This window comes from Zonotrichia leucophrys, chromosome 4 (genome assembly GCF_028769735.1).
Source record: "Zonotrichia leucophrys gambelii isolate GWCS_2022_RI chromosome 4, RI_Zleu_2.0, whole genome shotgun sequence".
NCBI classification, from domain to species: Eukaryota; Metazoa; Chordata; class Aves; order Passeriformes; family Passerellidae; genus Zonotrichia; species Zonotrichia leucophrys.
The window spans coordinates 14650435-14670419 of record NC_088173.1 but is presented as its reverse complement, the minus strand read 5'-3'; the positions used below and the strand labels follow the sequence as shown (position 1 = coordinate 14670419).

General features: G+C 36.1%; 1 protein-coding gene across 36 annotated transcripts in view; it reads left to right on the top strand.

Moving 5' to 3' along the window:
* Positions 1 to 19985, top strand: part of TENM3 (teneurin transmembrane protein 3) — a 1296489-nt gene that overhangs the window by 908719 nt on the left and 367785 nt on the right. For 28 of the 36 annotated variants that reach the window (XM_064710586.1, XM_064710592.1, XM_064710587.1 and 25 more), the window contains one exon: positions 7785 to 7858. The exons of the other annotated variants lie outside the window; for them this stretch is intronic. The gene's annotated coding sequence lies outside the window, so the exon portion shown is untranslated. The remainder of the gene's footprint in view (positions 1 to 7784; positions 7859 to 19985) is intronic. 36 annotated transcript variants of the gene reach the window in all.

The window sequence follows — 19985 nt, the reverse complement described above, 5'->3', positions numbered from 1 at the left end:
ACCTTCTCTCTAAATATTTGAGATTTGACAGAGGTATCTTAAAGCTCAGAAACTAATTTCTTTTGTTTATTATTGCTTGATTATCTGGCATGTAAAGTTTAAGAGATAATGTTTGGTGGGTTTTTTTTGTTTTTTATAAGTAATGCAATATAAATAATAAGGGAAAGGGCTATTAATGTATGCTATTAGTCTCGGGTTTATTTGTTCTGTAGGGGGGGTTTCGGGGTTTGGTATTTTTGTTGTTTGTTTCTTTTTTCTTTTGTGTTGTTTTTTTTTTTTAACATGTTAGCAATAATATTGGGAATCATGAAACAGCTTTAAGTGTGAGTACTGTAAAGCAGGAGCCTCAATTTAACCATTTGAAAGGACGTATATGCATTGTTAGTAGAACTGACAACAGCCAGTTAGGACTGCAGTACAAAAATGATCTATTTCAAAGGGCTGAAATGTGCACAAATGAAGGATGCCACTTTAAACATTTTAAGTGGTTGTGTTTCAATCTGTAAAACCAATTTTGTTTCCGAAGTATGAATTCTTGATAAAAGGTAGGCTTTTGTGATTTATTGGATTTAAATTAGTAACATTCAAAATGTTCTGCATTAACTTCTTATCTGTCAAAAAAAATTGTCTTCAAATAAAATTTATTGTAGCATGTTGCGGTTTTGGTGATATAAAAATTGCTTAGCAGACTGTGCAACCATATTTAATTCTTCCTTTGTGCTGCACAAAACTCAGTAATTACAAGAGGGTTTTTTTGATATGTATTAATAAGGCATGAAAACTTCCTCCCCCCACCCTTTTTTTTTTTTTAAATCCTTGAGTCATACTGTCAGTTTTGACATTTTCTTAAGCCTGCTTATGGAGGAGATTTTTGTCGTGTTTTGGGTAAGACAGGAAGCTCCTAGGGATACTTGGGAACTGAAAAAGTGCCAATCTGTATCAAGAGCAGACTCAACAATATGGAAGAAAATTGAGCTTGTATTATCCTGAGAATAAGTATTTTGAGATGAAGAACATTTTTGGAACTTCCTAATAGAGAAATCCTAGAAGAAGCCAAGCTCAAGGAGGTTGGGTTGTTACTGTTTTTCTTGGCTGGTGTTGACAATGTGTAGCAAGTACCTAGGGATGGGTGAAGCTGAGAGTCATGGCTCTCAAGTAGAAACTTGAGGTGAGTCTGGTTTTTGAAGGATGAAATACAAGAAATGGATATTTCAATGTCAGCCTCACACATTCTGCCTTGAAAAAAAATCATCATGCTGACAATAGACTGCATATTTTAAATATCAGTGAAACAGTGATACACTATTGCAAGAGAGTGGAAAGCTGCCTTCAGGAAGTGGACTTTTAAAATTCAAAATTGGGTAGCTACATTAAGTGTTCTTTTGAAACAATTAAGTTATTTTCTGTGTCTTGTTTTGCATGGGCTGATTTTGAGTAGTACTGATCTCAGATTAAAAATTGAATCAAATAGATGACCCATATAGCAAAAAATAGCGTGATTTTTCTCTCTGCTGCCCAAGTCTGGGTTTTATTTTACTTTAAGGTAAAATATTTTTTCAGTTGTAGTGAAAGTACATGTTGGATATCAACTCCTCACAGTTGAAAAGACTTGAACAGCTAGTAGGAGGAAAGTACTTGATATCCTCTGTTTGAGCCTTTGGTCCTTTAGAATCACAGCCATGCCTGACAAGAGAGCTCAGCTATTAAACAAGGTCTGGGCAGGAGCAGGTGGGAGGACACAAGAAGTGACCAGAAAAAGTATCGAGTGAGTGAAAAAATACGCAGTCGTTGGTTTGGATAGAGAATGGGCATAGTGCCCATTTCACCTTTTTACTGTTCACCTTTGCTAGGCAAGATTTTTAAAGAGCTTTTGGAAGAGACTAAAATTCTTTGTGACAGGTTGTTTAGTGTCTGGATGTGTTGCTTTGTTTTTGTTTATTTTTAGGGGGACTGGGTGAAATTGTTTCTATGTGTGCTGGTCTGGGTGTCAAAGAGGTGCCTTTATTATTTTCCTTCAAAGTTGTTTTAGAACAAACTGACTTATTTTATTATCTGTAGAATTCCTAACTTTATACAAATAATACCATTATTCATAATATTTTTATGCTATAAATACCCCTCTTACACCATCTCAAGATTTTCTGTCAATGGTTAATTTTGTTGTATTTAGCACTGCTGTACATTAAGATGTTTCTTCTCTGTTTTCTATATACAGAATTTCACAATGCTAATAATCACATGTGGTTATAGGTAACTAAGGCAGGTTTGCAGTGCAGACTGTGGAATATCTGGCTATAAGGGCTTTTTATCAGTTTCCAATTCTTAAACACTTCTGTTCACTACTCTTTCTATTTTAGTTTTTGTTCTTATTGTAAAGCTGTGTATCTGAATTGATTAACATCTGAACGGTGCTTTTGTACCAAAGATTAGCCAATTGTGTGGAATAAAGCAGACTGCTGTGTGCACTTTTTTTTGGTTATCCTTTATGTATTCTAAAATCTACTTTCATTTATTTCATGAAAATGAATACTAAAAGGTTCAAAAATGAAACCAAAGCGCACGCCACAATGATTTGTTTAATTGAGTGACATTGTTTAAATGGTTACTTGAGCCAAGTAGTTGCTCGAGCCACACAGTATGTTCATATTAATGTATGTGTGTATGTCTGTGTGTATTTTCAGCTGTTAATTGAAGTTAATAAGGTTTAAATTGACAGTATGGCAGAATAAACAGCACAGCCCACAAGCACTTGAGTTTTTGACCAGAAGGTGTTTTCCATCCTTGCAGTGATCCACTGTAGAGGCCATATCATGGATCCGACCAAAGCTACCGAGTCATGCACATGGCTCTGGCTTTCTGATCATAAGGTCAGAGTTTGACTGAAGTCACATATAACAAAAATACTTTCATTTTTACTGAGACAACAAAGACCTCTTAGCCATTGCTGTGTAGTTAATGTTTTCTGAGTGCTCTCCCAAAGACAAAGTACTGCGTGTTTACAAATCCATTATTGCTCTTCCCCATGGTCTGACAGCTCTGTGCCCTTCAAAAGGAGGAGAGCAGTGAAAAACGTGGCATGCTGTAAGTGTCCAGTTGTCTTCTCTGACCAAGTGAAAAAATTATGATGTGGAAGATCCTTCCCTTTCACAAAATCCTTTCCTTTCACGAAATTCCTGCTTCCGTTTACCAAATTGATCTGTGAGTGAAACACGCGCTGTGTGTACAATTTACAGTGCAAGATCAAATTGTCCAGAAGAAAATATGACTTGCCTGTGGCAAATGCACACAAAAATATTCTGGATGGCTTATCCTTTAAAAACAATGTTTTCAGTATATACTGCTGCAGGAAAACTGGAGGTTTCCTCAGGAGTTAAGAATCTGAGCTGTAAGCTCTTAGATAATTTGAATAATTGGTCTCTAGCATAACATGTTGCTACTATGTAGCTAGTTAATGTGAGGTAGTCATGTTTCTTTGGTAAGTGGGTGACTTAAAAATAAAATGTGTCAATTAATTTGGGATACTCTAGAAAAACTCTGGGTATGAAATTCCAAATATATAGATATCAAAGAGAATGAACCAGCTGTTCAAAAATATTCTAAGATGCTTTAAAAGAAAAAATTGCAAATAAGAAAAAAATCTATAGTAGAATATTGATGATGTAAATAAACATTATTTGCAATTTGAGATTATTTTCATCATGATAGAAACATACCCTAAGATGTACTGGGCAGCTTCTTTATTCAGCGCTTTCATTGAACTAGTAACAGATGTTAGATCTTTCAGGTAAAGATGGGTAATGTTAGATTTATATAAAACAAATTCTATTTAAGTCTTCCATATTTTGAAAAGCAGATTACACAATTTCAAGGTATTGTATTTCTCGCATCTAGCACATTCTTGGTTTTGAGGTGCATAGAAAGGAATGTTAAATATCAGCTTGTTCAGTGTTTAGTAGTTATTTGAGTAAAGCGTGTTTTAAGCATGTTTGGGTAAAGCAAGTATTTAAGCATGTTTCACCTGAAATCTTTATTAATATTAAAAATCAAACAATTAATTAGCATTTAAAGATATTACATTTTTCTCTTCAAAATACCATAGAAGTATTGTAATTATGGACTTTGATTCTTTTCATGCCTGCTGCTGAGTTTATGAAAATAAACTTTCACCCTGTTTTTTCCATTTATGAAAAAGGAATGGTCCCAGCCCTAGTCAAGTGCTCTGATGCTTGTGGAAAATAAATCTGCTCTTTGTGTGTGTATTCAGTGTTATCCCTATGATGTCGAGAATTCCTTCAGGAGAATTTATTTGCAATGACAATTTTTAAAAAATTTTGGTTACATGCTTTTTATTTTGCTCATTTGAATACAAATTTAATACTAAAATGGAGATCTCTGTTCCATTAGAATGCCCTCTGCTGAATAATACCATGATGTATATAGCATAATTCCATAAATTGAATCGGAATTAGTTGTTTGCTAATTAGTTGTTTTGAATGTAGTTCATGTAGCTTTATATTTAACGCCTCAGTCCTTGCAATAAGAAGTTTGTCTTTCATTTACTTCTTATTGATGCTTTATTTTCCTCAGTGGAAATACAAATAACTTTTGTGTTTGATCGCAGTCTGTATTAACCTTCTAAAACAACACACTAAGCTTAAACCAACTTCCATTAAGTATGTTAGATTACTTTTAGATTTCTACTTTTTGATGCATTGTGAGAACAGTTATACTGGGGGAAAAGAAATACTCACTGTCATGCCTCAGAGATGAAAAATAGGCATTTATAGGAAAAATTAGATCATGAATTACAAATAGTAGCATAAGAGATTAAAAGATGTTGATATGGGACGGAAAAAAAATTGCCATGCTTAAACAATTATTTTCATCTATAAAGGAAAAGATTTTTATTAGAAACAAAACACTCAAAAAGAGAAACTGAAAAAATCCCATACCCACTTCTCCCCCAACAAGAAGCGCAGCAAAAACCAAAACACCCAAGCAGAAAAAACCCACCGAAACCCCAAGCTGCACGTGCTCTCACATGGCCTCCCAGCAATCAGCCACTGGAAACATAGATCAGAAGAACTAAGAAATATCCTTGTTTTTGTTGCTTAGCTGGAAGATAGAGTAACTGGTATCCAAGTTAAGGAGTGGATTTTGGAATTCTTAGGTAGAAAAATCTAGTAGTTGATATCACAGTAATTGGTTTGGGCTACTGCTCTTGTATACATTGAGTCTTTAAGCTGTATAAAGCTCTGTGATAAGGAACTGTAGCTCTGAGCTGGAGATGGGAGTAGATCAACTACATGGTTTTATCTTTCTGGCAGTAAATTATACAGTAGGACCAACAGATAAGGCCCAAGGTTTGGGTGTTTTCTGGTAGAGCAAAAATAAACAGTGATAAGTTGCAAATCAGAAAATATGATAACCACTAAAAAAAGTCATTTCAGGCTCCTGACAGAACTGCTTTATCTGAAGGGTTCTTGGGATGTGAGAATCACTTGGGTTGCAAGCAAATGTTTTTGCTCATTAGGTTACTGTCTTTAGATTTTGGAAAACAGTAAAATAAGGACAATCTTTTTGATTCCTTAAAATGATGATAAAGCTGTAAAATGGGAACAAAATGGGAAAAGTTAATATCTTTGTTAGCTAAAATGTTTTATAATATAATTGAATTTTTGCTAAATGTCCTAGCATGTTGTATTTTGTGTCAAGAGTTGAAATTGATTCCTTAGGACAGCTACCACCATGGGGTCTCTTGGATGGTTTAACTATATAGTTAGGAGAAAAATAATTAAAGAAAATCTGGCATTTGTATATGTGGTTTCTACAGCACAGAAACTACCTGAACATTCTAAGATTACTTCTCTCCCTACTAGTTTGTCTTAATTTGCTTCCTTCTTTTTAATATACATAATTGCCAAAAGTAGAACATGCCATTTGGGTCAAGAAGATGCTCTAAAATTTTAGTTAGGCCTTTGTGAAATATGGTACTTATATAAATGATGTCAATTCAGATTAGGATTGCACTAGTTAATGTTAAGTGGGCTGCGTGGTATTTAACAAACAGAATACTTTGTTAATGCATCATTAGCAAAAAAAATTTTTTTTTTCATCCTTCATAACTGAGTGTTCATAAGCAAGCCATGTTTGTTGTTCTGGACCATAGGTTTGCCTTGTCAGTCTTGCTAAGTTACAAATGGTATTGATTAGCTGTACCAGTACCATGGACAAATGGCTTGGGCACCAGCGTTCAAAAATCTCTCAAATGGGCTAAACTATATTAATGTCTTAACAGCAGTATGGTCTTATGGATTTCTGTGCACAAAATATCCCACACTGGTACTTGTAGCCAGTGTTTATTCTAAAGCAGTGTCAGGTGTGCTTCTGAAGGGGTTTGCAGCTCAATGTGCCCTACTACTTGTCTATCCAAACAGCATAAACATGGAAAAATCAACTGCAAGTGCAGAGTGGGAGAAAGTAATGTCTTGCCTGCTGTGATGCTCATGAATCAAGAGATAGTTTATGTTAACGATTCCTGTACTGGAGATGAGTATAGCAAGCTTAGACTTTTGTTTTGAAAGGTTGCTGGAATAGAAGTTGCTGGAATACTAAGTTGTCTCCTTCTTCATGAACAGATGTGGACTGACAGGTTTAATTTTGTGGAAAGAAAAATTTGTCATGTTAGTGCTAAATTTAAGGTATTGTCTCCTAGATGCATGTTTCTTTTGTCTGCCTTTGTAGTCTAGATTAACAGTGGAAATATATTGACAGAAAATCTACTTGTGAATTAAGATTTGCAGCAGGATTACTTGCTACATAGAGATTCATAAAGGAGATAAGAAAAAACAAATTTTGCACAGGGGTACCTAAAATATGGAGACATTCTCTGGAGTTGTATTTAATGACACCCTGAAATTTATAATTAGACAAAGCAATCAATCTGCTTTTATACTAGCTTGGAAACTTCCTGGAGAATGTGACAGAACAAAAATTATTTATTTACTAATATTTAAAAATTACATGAGAAATAATTGTTATATCACCAAGAAAAAAAAAAAAAGAAAATAAAAGAAATAGCATACCTCAGGTGTCCTGGATCTTACCTCTCTGGGTGTTAGTATCAGAAATTTCCAAAATTTCTTATTTCTGCTATGTGCCAGTCAATTATTAATCTTCCATGGATCATGAAAGCTGCCCTATTCTTCAGGCTACTTGCTCTGGCAGGAGTACAGTGTACCTAAATGCAGAGGTTGTATGACTAGAAAAAAAAATATTCTTTTTATTAAAAATTATTCTCTGATTGTATACAAGGAATTATTTGGGTTTGGAGGGACCTCCAGTGGTTTCCTCATTCATCTCCTAGATCAGCTCCAAGCAGGCCTGGGTGGGGAGGTTTCTCAGGGCTGGCTCCAGCTGAGTCTGGGATCCTGGCAGGATGGAGACCCCGCGACCCCTCTGAGCATCCCGTGCCGGTGTTTGCCCTTCCCTGCAGTAAATGCTCACTGCTCTTGGATGAACTAGCAAGTAGGAGCCAACTGCTTCATCTTTCTGCTGTTGTCCACTGAATCCTTTTCCTCTTTTCCTGAACCTGAGCATAAACCAAAGCAGCTGCTTTCATCCTGCAGCTCTTGTTGGACTGCTTTGTTCTCCTTGCAGAGGAGAACTCTTCTTACACTGAAATACTTAAAAAAATATGTAGTTTGATTGTAATTTTGTGTTAGCAAGAAAAAGCACACTTCTGGTCGATTCTGCTTCAGTAATTTGCTTTCCATTTTCCATAGGAGTCTATTGCAAGGTGAAAGAAAGTCTGTGAGACATTGGCAACAATCAGGCAACTATTTCTTTATCTTTAGAGGTAAGCTGTCATTAAGTGTGTTGTTTGGTATCGTATTGGAAGGGAAGTGAAAAGAAACTGGAAAATTGAGAGTGGTGTTTAAGAAACCTGACATTACTATGCATAGAACAGTTTGCCTGTTTCTGTGGATGTCTATGCCCAGTACTATTTGTGCTTATCTTTTACCAATATTACATACCTTTTACCCTTCATCCATTGGACTGCAGAACTTCCAACTTACCCCATCTCTTGTTGGCAAATGTTTTAAATAGGTGTTTCTTCCCTCTCTCACTGGCAGCAGAAAAAGTACTTTAACTATTTGTTCAGTTATATAACCACGATGATAGTGGATTTTATAGGAGTGTATATAGCTTCTGATTGAGGCAAGGTCAATCACATTTTTTGCCAGGACAATGTTTCCCTGAAGTTTCTCACTGTGAGAAAATTTTATTGACTGAAGATGGGTTTTGCCTGCTTTCAAAATACTGGCATGCCAGCCCCTGTATCTCAGTTTTAAAAACTGGGCACTCATCAATTACAGAAGGGTGGTAGTAACTCTCCCCTTACTGGGAAAGGTAGGGGCTTATCAAGAGAATGAAGTACTGCTTTTATTTTTTAACATCTTAATTACTTAATTTTGTGTTATTATAGAAATTAAAGGATATGCTGAAATATAAATTTTAGTAAGATGTCTTTTCAGAGAAGGAACAGTGTAATATGTTACCCATCTGTGGAATGGATAAAGGATATACCAAGAGATTAATTGGGTGTTCTCTTTTTCTGAGGCAGCTTTTTCTAGGAATAGCTGGTTTTAAGCTTTTCACTCCAAGTTCTGTGAACTAGATTTCTACAATGAACAGCCCAAAGGAGCATAAACAGAAGCTTTTGTTGTGGAATGTACTTCCTTTTTATTTTCAAGTGTTGATTAACCCTTTTTAGAACTTTCTTTTAATGTGACCAGACAAAGAGACACTCATATATCCCTTTGGGATTTGCCTGCAGTGAACCTTCTTCAAAAATCATGACCATGGCTGTCCAAGTGACAAGGCTCTCAAGTTGTTAAAGTAGATTTAAATGAGAAGAAAGCAGGATGCCAGAATGCGTTGCTCTAGATGTAGTGATGCAGTACTGTGAGGGCATCAACCACACAGGTTGTTGCTGACAGGATGGAAACCAAATCCAGCAGCATGCAGTGAGACACATACAGCAATGTTCTCACATCTGAACATGCAAGCATTTAATACATAAAGATGAAAACACATTATGCTTTCCTTTGTCTCGGCTTAGGAATTTCGACAAAGTCTTTCTTGGTAACAAGGACATTCTTTGTAATGTAGATATATGTATACCTTTGCCTTTACAGTCATAACAACTTCTTGTCAAATGAACCAAAAAGTCCCAAGTGAGACTTTCCCATCATGATAGAACAGGAACTCAATAACTTGTTATTCAAAACCCTGTGATAGAATACATTTCTGTCTTCAGAAATTGGGTTCTTTGCACATTTCCCTGGGAAAAAATGCACTCCAGTGATTGTTTCAATGTATGCACTGGGTTATAAAGGGAGTTTCAGAGATACTGTACTTATCAGCTGCACATGAACAGTTTGTGGTTTGAAGAGGGAACCTGGGATGGAGAAATCCAACCTTCTGTATCCAATTTTACCCAGTGGAATATGGCATTAAACAATCCTATTGTGTTTAAAATTTCATTTTGTCTGTTGGAACACTAGACCATATGGTTTATTTGGAGAAGCTTATGGATGGTTTGTTCATCTTTGTTTCCTGATTTTCTACCTTATATATCAGATAATGTGAGACAATTAATTGTGAATATCAAAGGTAACCCCTGAAGTTCAGCATGGTGTTAAACTATACCTTATGTCTTATTTATTTTATTGGAATACAAAAGTTGTGTCTTTTTATTTAGGTTGCACATTTGAACTAGTCGTGTCGAGCTGACATATAAAAATCCGGTAATTGTGAAATATTAAATTAGAAAAGTGTATGGATCTTATGTTTCATAAGAACTAGTTGAAGAATTGAACAACCTCAGGAAAGATATTTTGTGAACCAGACTTGAGCTATATTTTCTGACATCAGCCAGTCTTCTTGAAATTTTTAGAAAATCCTGGTGGTGGTGTTTTAGGCTTTTTTTTGTTTTCTTTTTCTTTTCACGGTAGCCAACAGTTATTTACTTGTCTTATTTTATACATTTGTTTTATACAATAGTTTACAAATGGAAAATTTTATTAAGATATGTATTTAGGATACAGTATAGCTAACCTGTAGAAGTGCTTAAGTTATGCAAACATATATGCTGTGTGAGACACACTAGAAGGCTGTGTATCTCTGGTTATTTATATAGCTTTTAGCATTCCTGTGTATTGCAATTAATTTAGATCCATGTTTTGAGCATGTTGCATTGTTTCTTGCTTCTGAGAGTTGGTGGAACACCTCACAAAGAAATGCCCTTTGACGATAAGATTGCAAAGTGGGAGTGAATGAGCAGAAGAGGAGTATGCCAGACTATAATAATGTTTGTAGCATTAATTAAACTGTTTGTTAAGTAATATATTCAGACAGACGAGTGTTTCCCAGCTTCTACATAGCCCATTATGTGTTCTAGTAAATTAAAACTAGGAAACCTTTGTTGGAGTTATAGTGCTCAAACTGACATCTAATTCCCCCAGACAATAGGTACAAGCCTTCAAGCCTCTCTAATTCTTTCCAGTCTTTACATTTATTGATTCTTTTGTAAACGTGTTTCATCCAATCTATTACCAACAGCACTGGTTAGAAGTGTGAAGTTTGCCACGTCTGACCTAAGGCACATTGAAACCAGCAGCTATCTGCCAGACAGCCATACAGTTGGGCATCCCAGATTTACTTCCAATCACTAGAAAATTTGGACCTTTATGGCTGGTTTGGTTCCTGCTTTGTGTGGAGGGACTGACATGTTAATTCTTTGATCTGTCTGGTTTGCAACTGAATTTAGTTCAGCTATCATTTGTATTCCTGGTTCTAAATGTTTTATTACTCGGGGTGGCTTATATAAGTAGCTTGTTTTGATTCAGAACTTCATTTTCCCTAGTCCTGAGTAATGTTTTGCGTATACATATGTATGTTTCTTGCTGCAAAGTATGGATTTAATCCTTTTTTTTTTTTAACTTGTCAGGTTTTTTGCATGTCTTATTATGACAAAGTTACCAAATAATTAATGCATAATCTCTGAATGGATATAGTAAATTTTAGTGAAATGGAGCAGTAAATTTTAGTGAAATGAGCACAATACATTTTTATTATTTTCTTCATCTTATACTGTAAAACATATGTAATTAATAATTGATAGTAAACAAACACATCTTATTTTTCCTACCATATTCATCACCAGTTTCAAAGCTTTGAAGTTCAGTAAATAATTTATGATAGTTGTTAGTGTAAGGAAATCTAACTGTACTCCTGATCCTGCTTGCTTTTTGTCCTTGTTCTCAAGCATAGCTTTGATTGGTAGCCGAACTGAATGATAAAGGATGTATGAATAACTGATGGGGTTCATTAAACAGATGAAAATTAAATCAGCTGTTTTTAATTTAAAAAAAAATTGTAAATACATAGTGAAAATTTTGTGTATCTTTATTTTTTTTAATTTTAAATGAATCACATAAGACAATGAAGAACTGAATGTTTTTAATACAAAGTGAAATGTGTTTTCAGCTTGCTTTTGTTCTCAAAACTTCAATCAGGTTGTCTTTTAGCCTTGTTAAATATCTTGCTGAGATCTGCTGTATTTGCTGAGAATGTAACAAAAGGTGTGAGAGTACAAAAATGAAGAAATACATGGTTTTGGCCTTAACTGAAATGTTCCATAAAATGTTAGTTCCTTTGTTTTTCCTTGCTTGCATGGATAACCCAAAGATTGTGAAGAGATTTTTAAGCATTGAAGAGATTTTTTTTCCAGATCATTCACGCTCAAAAGGTTAGCTTTTATTTGTATCCTTATAAAATTTCTTAAATAATCCAGTAATATATTGTGAGTCTTCAAATGTATTCTGACTTACCTAAAACTTGAAAAAAAAGCAGGGAAAAAAATACATGACTTCAGGCAGAGAGGTAAAAATTCTAATTCTGGAACTTCCAGGTACCGGTTTATGGCATCTCCAGTTTAACTCTCAAAACAGAGTGAGATCAGGACATAGCAAAGCAGTTTGAATCCATCCTCATTTGGCTGCAAAAAGCAATGCAGTGTAAAACCTCTCATGGAGTTTTGCCAGACTGAGTGGGGAACTGTGGTAGAAGTTTGATGTACCTAAGAATATATTTAATCTCTTTTTATTTTTTAAAATAAAAAATTTGTGTGCATATAAATGGAGCTGCACGACAGCACTTGTGCTGAAGGCGACAGGACTGTGTAGGAACCTGTGGCCATTCTGTCCCTGGGCAGGCTGCGGCCTGCAGTGCTTGTCTTGCTGTGTTGCTGTGCATGTGTGGAGCCCCGGGCCTTTGTTTCTGACACGGGTGGTCTGGGAGCATGGGCTGTAAATGGGCTCTGTTTTGTACAGCTGTAATTACAATGAGGCATCGCAGTGGAGCTTTAAAGAATATTTTCAATGTAGGGCTGAATATATAAGGCACTAACCAGGAGGAGGCTGTTATTCCATGGTCTAGGGTCTTCTGGGTCTGAGGTTTAGGCTGGTTTGTGAGGCTTTTCACTTAAAGGTGATTTATAGGTATCATGAGCCAGATGTTGTGAAAATTACTAAGAATAGCAGGAACCTGTTATTGGCTTTCAGAAATTTATTGTCTCTCAAGGTTTCCTGTACGCCCCTGTTATTTCCCTTGAAATCAGTGTGGGACTTGCCTTGTGTAGGCAAGACCACATTAAGCCATTATTGTCATTAGTTCACTGATTTTTCTGGTGTGGCAGATGACAGAAGAGGAATGTTTTGGGAAGTTTCTGACTTTGACCAATATGGTGATAATTTCACTTGGCAAAGGCACGTTACTACTTTCTCCCTATTGAGTAATAAAAACCTTCTCCAGAAAATGAATTTGTTAGATTATTTCAGGGACCAAAAAAAAAAGAGCCACAATCTTTTATCATTAAAAGAGTTAGCCTAACTATAGATGTTACCATCGACTGCTTAGTGTTGTTTGACAGTGGCAAATTTTTTCCTTTAGAGGTCTGTAAATGATGTGATGAGCAAGTATTCAATCTTCATTTGGTAGCTTTAGCTGCTTCGTGAAAAGTACTTTGGTTTGGTTTTGTTCTAAAAGCTCTTCTTATTTCCTCCCATGGTTTCTTTCATGCTTGTTTTGTCTATTTTTAACTGCTGCACTGCAAAAACAAGTGATAATGATAAGGCTAATGATGAACACCCATATTCTTTTGGAAGCTTTAAAATTGTTAAAGGATAATCAGCAAATAACATTACAAGAAACGTGTGACTGCAGTGTGATCTCATGCATGTTAATTTTTCACTGCAAGAAGAACCTGTGTCTCTGGCTTCATAGATCACCTTGAAGGATTGGGGCTTGCTTTTTGTAAGGAACATGGTTTGCAACAATACATCACCTTCGTTTCTTTGCTCCTAGAGAGAATCTGCTGACAGCAGGGCTATGATAGAACAGGCCACATCCACCATTGACTTTTTCCTTTCAGTGTCACCTTGGGACATCATGTCTGCTTTCCAAGTGATGATAATTTTGTAACTGTGTTTTAGTACTTCGCTTTTTTTGTCGCCTTGTGCAGCCTACTGGCTCTTCAGGGGCTAAGTTCATGTGTTGCACAAAGTGGGTGCAAAAATGCTGTAGAAGAGGAAAAATCTCAGTCATTTTCATGCTGCCTTGTTTTTATTTTTTTTAAGTCAGGCTTTGTGAACACTTAAAAATTGTGCACATTTTTACTGAATTGTAATCTGGTTTTGTAAACATCTGGATTTCTTGGCAAGGATGATAAAGCAGAAAAGGTGGAGAAAAGAAAGACTTCAAGGATAAAAGCAGCCTTAACTAAAGGAAGCAGGTTAGCAATTATGTGTGCACTGCCAGTGTTCAAGGTAGAATACTGCTCACACACAGAGCTCAGTTATCTGCAGAACAAAGGAGCAGCTTACGGAACTCTCAGTGCAGAGAGACTCGGTAGTAATTTTCATGACCTCTTGTAATCTTGTAAAATTGTGAGGTATTCACAAATTCAATGCTTTGTTCTGCTTATTGAAAATCTTTGGAGTTAAATTAATAAAACAAACTTGTGTAGCTATCCGTGAATGCCTTTGTGAACTAAATGTTTCTTTTCAGGCCACTGGCATCGCCAGTTAAACTATCAAAAGCAGTTGCTTTAATTAAAATAATATTTTTTTGTGCAAATCTACTTGAAGAAATTAGTAATTCATGGTAAAAGATATGAAAATTGGAATCTGACAAATGTGTATTTGTACATAACCTTTCCACAAGTACTGAACTCTGTCTAATGTGTATTAGTTGCTAAATCAAGTCAGATGTCTGAGGCGAGAAATGGAAAGCTGATAGCAAATATTCATAGTGGAAGCTGATAACAGCCTTAATTAAGCTGCTGCTATCTTTCCATGATAAATTTAGAACTTCTCCATAAGTCATCTGACTTTAATGCTCTATTTGCATCCAGGAGTGTTTGATTTAGATCAGTGTCTCTGTTAAGAGATCTGCAGATGTCTCTTTGATAGCCCTAGCTGTCTCTCAAGAAGAGCCTGGGAGCTTTGTTTTCCTGTGTTGCAGGGTAGAGAATGAGGTGTACATTGACCTAAAGCTGACCTTCCAGCATTTAGCTTTTTCAAGGCTGGCATACCCTGAGAAATACTTATTTCTTTAATGACTAATGCTTTCTCATACCATTTCTTGAAGCCAGAATTCCTTAATCTTTTTGTTACTGTACTTGCTTAATTCAAAGAAGCTTTACCATGAAAACTGGATAAAAGGATAATTTCAGAATAATTCTAGAAGCTTGGGTGGCACAGCCCAAGACAGCTCTATTCATGTAGTGTTAATTGCAATTAAACAGAAAGGTTCTAAGATCACAAATGGTGTGTTGAGTTTTTGGAGTAGCAATTTAGTATTATGTCACCAGATTGTTTGGATGGATTTGTTGTCTTGCCGATTCTGCTTTCAGCAGTTGTACACATTGTAAATGCCTTAATCATCAACTGAACTGTCTGAGATGCTTCTTTTTTTGAAATTCTTTTCAGAACAGGGAAGAATAACTTAATTTGAAAGTTAATACTTGTATTAGAATTTTTTGATAAAAAAATAAATTGTTTTTCCTGTCTAGAAATTCTGCCATTGTTTCTGAGCCAGACATTTTAACAGGATTCTTCTTTATAGTTAGAAAAAATCATGGGAGAGTCTGGTGCTGCTTCCTGACAGAGAGTGAATACACACTATTCAGAAATGGTAATTCTCACAGTTGTCTAAACCTGAGATAAAGTAGATCATTAAGTTGATGTAAATTATAAAAGTCATCTGCATGTTTGTCTAGAAGTCCAGTATTCATGTATTTGGTGTGAAAACAAAAACAGAATAGGAGAGTTATTTCACCAGAACCTGAGAAGCGGTGTGAGAAAAAGGAGCTCTGCATGAGAGATGTGGAGAATCTGATGCATATGAGCACTTAGAACATGCATAAGAAATCAAGTGTGTTCTGCTGTATTCCTGCTGCCTGTACTTGTATGTGCTAGCATTCTCTCCTAGCTCTTTTCTGCTTTTCACTTTCTCCTTTTTTTTTTTTTTTTTTTAACATGGTATGCCTCTGGATGAATTTTTACAATTTTTTAAAGAGGATTTTGAAATTTATTTTGAGTTTAGTTATTTTCCTGCATGTGTGCACTTATGCATCTCTGTTACTCTGTAGTGCTGCTAATTCAGCAGTATTTTGTAGCTTCTGAGGTGTTAGGATTTCTTGGTCTCATACCTTGGGGACATGAAGCAGAAACAGTCAAGAAATATGAGCCAATGTGCATAATTGTGACATGCTTGAAGTTACAAAAGTTGCTCTTCAGGCAGTTGCCATTTGTGAGAACCTGATGGGTGAAGATAATATTGGTAGTTTTCTTATCTATCAGTCACTAAGACAGTGGCCAGTTGAGTGGAATTTGTACCTGCAGAAATAAATTTTTGAAATTACATCTCTGGATGGTTAGTATAGTTAGATAGTTATAAATTTTGATATATTTTTAAATAGCTTTATATGTACATATAGTAATACTGATTGCTAGCACATGTAGTAAATTAGCTAATAATCTGTCACAAAAGTAGCTGAAAAAGACTTTTCCAAAAAACTGAGAAGCTAATATTTACACTTCTGTACTCTATAATTATTCTGTTGTATTTGTCTGCTTGTGATCAGATTAGTTGTATTTTAAGGAAATTGAAACTAAAATTGTAGATTCCTCTCTGTGCAGGGCTGTGTTACTCTGAGGTACTAGGAATGTTTCTGGACAAAATAAATATTCTGTGTGGGTAATTATGCAATTCAGCAGGTGTAGGAGCATCAAGCTGGCGAGTGCAGATCCGGAACACACATGGGGCTTACATTATCTGAAGAGATTCTCTGCTTTGTGGTTAGAAAGGTGACACATGTAAGAAACTCCTACAGATGAGCGGATATCAGTGTTGCTTTGTTGCCTCACTCCCCTCAGTTCACATACTGCCCTCTTTGCTGCAGTATTTGCAGAACACTTCACTGTAGTAGCTGTGTTTCCAAAGTGCTGCTGAGTACAGAAGCAGATGGCAGCTCAGTCATTTATCCATCTTGCACTATTTATTTCTATTATTTCTCTGGAAACAAATTAATTGATGTTAAGCTGTTGCTTCCTATGTCCTACTTCTCCTGTTTGCTCACTTTTTTTTCCCCATTTTTTAACATGTCTGATTTCTGTTGATGATTTTCTTTTGTCCATCTAGTCACGAATATTTCAGTGCTGTAATGAGAGGTCTTTGAAAGGCTCTGGAAGGTGATGTACCAAAAGACTAAAAATTACCTAAGACAAATTAGTTTCTTCTGTTTCTAGAAGCACGCATGTCAAGGTGATGATAAGAGTATATCTCAAATACAAATTAGGGTTGAAGATCTGTGCGGGTTTTCTGGGAGCATAGGGAGACACCACCAGTTTAACTTCCTTCCATTTTGTGTCCTTTTGGACAGTGTGGGCTTTTAAAGATTTCTGATGACTCCTCATGTGAAATAAACAGCTACTTTCCAGCAGAAGTGGTGCCAGTTGAATTTGGCACTGCTTGGAGAACTCTGCTTGCAAAGGTAACTATCAGTGATTCATTGCCTACATGGAAGGTTGTGTCAAGTTAGGTCTTGTATGGTGACCTCAAACTCCACTGAATCTTTTTTTTATTTGTTTGTTTTTATGAGATCATGGAAAAGACTGTAAGGTTTTTTTGTACTTAGTTGTGGATCATTTAGAATATAGTCAGAATGAAATAATTTTCACAAAATCAATTGACCGTCTGTTAAGAGGGAAGACTTCTCTCTTCAGAAGACACTTATTTGAAGTGCTAGACCATCATTCTGTGTGGACACATTTAATTGAGTGTATTTCAATTACTGCTGGTGGGCTGGAGGACTAAACTAAATAAAACCAGGGTAGTGAGCATGCACTGACCATGACTGTCATTTCACTAAAGAAAAATATGTAAGGTTTGAGTAGATTCCATTGCCTTAGAGCTGAGGGAGAGGGGTAAAAAAAAATGTAAGCAACCCCAAGGCTGAGCTGAAGTTTGTGTTGCAAGATCTGTAAGGTAATCAGTACTGCAAAGACTTGAGCTAGAGTTGTGTGTCCTCTGTTGGAGGACTCTACTTTCTTTAAGGAATAATATGAGCTATGTGGATAGACTTTATTTGTATGGATTGTTAAGTGTGGAGAAGATGGTGGGGAAGAGAGGCCATTAAAATGGGTTCCTGCCCTCACCTCTCAGTGTGCATGATGGCCTCACATTCCCCTTGTACAAGTTTGTGGAAAAGGTAGAGTGAGTGGGAGAGCCAGGAGCAGCGTTGATCCATCAGTTTAAATGGTCTCTGCAATCTTCTGGGTGTCCCTGATTTCAGACAGCATTGCCTGACATTGCTGCTTCCTGCTGTTTGGAGGGCTCAGCTGCTGGTGCTGCAGAGGAAGGCAGTGCTGACAATTAGCTGGGCTGTTGCTCACATGGCTGCATGGTGCTCCAGTTCCCAGACAGACACAGTAATCTGGGGTAAGGAGAACGCATTTTCTGAAAGGTGGCTGCGTATTTTGTTTGGGTGTTGCAAACAGTGTGAATTTCACCATGGGTTTATGTCAATGGGACTGCATTTTATTATTTTCACTGTCTTTCTTCAAACCCAAGTCCTGATCTGGAAGAGGAAAGGGCACAATGGTTTCCCATAGCACAGTGGAGAGGAAGAGGATGGTACTGTGTGACTTGTGTAGGCCTCTGGGAAATTGAAATTCTTTCTTGGATCGACTATGCAAAGAACTGTGAATCCCAGAATAATATTACTCATAAATTGCCCTACATTAATTTCAATTCTGTGTAGCACGTGTAAATGAAAATCTTGGAAACACGTTTGCTAAATCATGTGGTAAATGGTCTTGTTGATGACTGCAGAGTTGCTCTGGGGTTGGAGCTATTAAGCCCTTATTATGGGAATCCAACAGGGCAAATTAAGAGAAACCTGTGTGTGTGCTTGTTATTTTAGGACTTTTATGCTTTCTTCTGAGAGACCTCATGTAGGACCCCATGACCTAAAAAGACTTGATATCTTTTAGTCAGAGGTTAAGTTTTGAAATCTCAGTTACTCATCTATCAACAATAGAAACAATCACCTTAAGGGAGGGTATAGTGTTGTTATTCTTTAATGCTAAAAAGCTGAATATTGCGTTTAGTAATACCTGTAAAATAGCTTTTTAGCATTCTGCCCAGTTGTATGTGGTGTTTTCACTTATAAGTGCATCTTTTTGTAAATTGGGGAGGGATAATTTATATTTCATTGTAAGCAGCTGCCCAGTAGGTTTCTCATTTGTTTGTGACACTATTGTAAGCATTCTTTAATTTGAGAGTGTTCAGATGCCATACATGAGTATTCCTTGGAAATACTGTTCCAAGTGCACAAAACCATTGTGCATGGTAGAATTTGCCATTATAATAAACTCTATCATAAAAGAACTAATGCATGATATTTTTTTGCAAGCTTTAACTTTTACATTTCAAGGCTTAAATGTGCAAGCCATTGAAAACAAGTATTGCTCCTGTTTATAATGCTTGCTGGATACCTTCCCAGGGGCAGGATTTTAGAGGTTTAACAATTTTTAATGCCAGTATATGAATGCATCCTTTTACATAAATTTCAAATTTCACTTTGGCTCAGGTGAGTAATCTCTCTCACTATTTCTTTTTCTAACTTTACCCAGCATTCTCTGGAATATTACCTATCTGAAAAACTGTCATAGTCTTCTAGTGCCATTTTTGCCAGGATCATAAGTGTTTTCAGTAATATTCGTGAGCCGCATTACTGACAGAGCTTGAGTTCCAGCTGAATCAGTTTAGTCTTTTGATGGCATAATTATTTTGCCAGCCGTCGCTCTTGTAGCAGTGGAACTCCCCTTTGAGGAAAAATGAGGTCATTCATCTTTTGTAAGATTCATACATGAGCTTTATCACTATAGTAATAAAATTCATTGCTTGGTGAGTAACCACAAAGGACTCATAGGAATGAAAACTGTAACCATGCTTACATGCATTGCCATGTGCACAGTTAGGTTGCTGTTAGAATAAGCACTTCATAATGCACCTGTAAATAAAGAGGGAATGTGTGCTTTGGATTAATTTATGGAATGTTGGACAGTTTGAACAAAATCATAAAAATACCTGAAACAATACTCTTGTCCTTCCTGCATTATCTCAGATTTTGTTGGTAAGGTTGATAAACATTTTTTTCTACTTATTGTATGTATTTACAGCTAATATTCGAGGACCTCGTGTTGCCTTTAAATGGCATTTTCCCACCATCCTTGCCAGTTTGTTTATAAGGCTGTTATCTGCAATTTGCACAGGCAGTGCTTTGATGTCTTCTCTGTAAACTATATTCTACGTATATATATTCACTGGTATTTAGTTTTTTAAAAATTTTC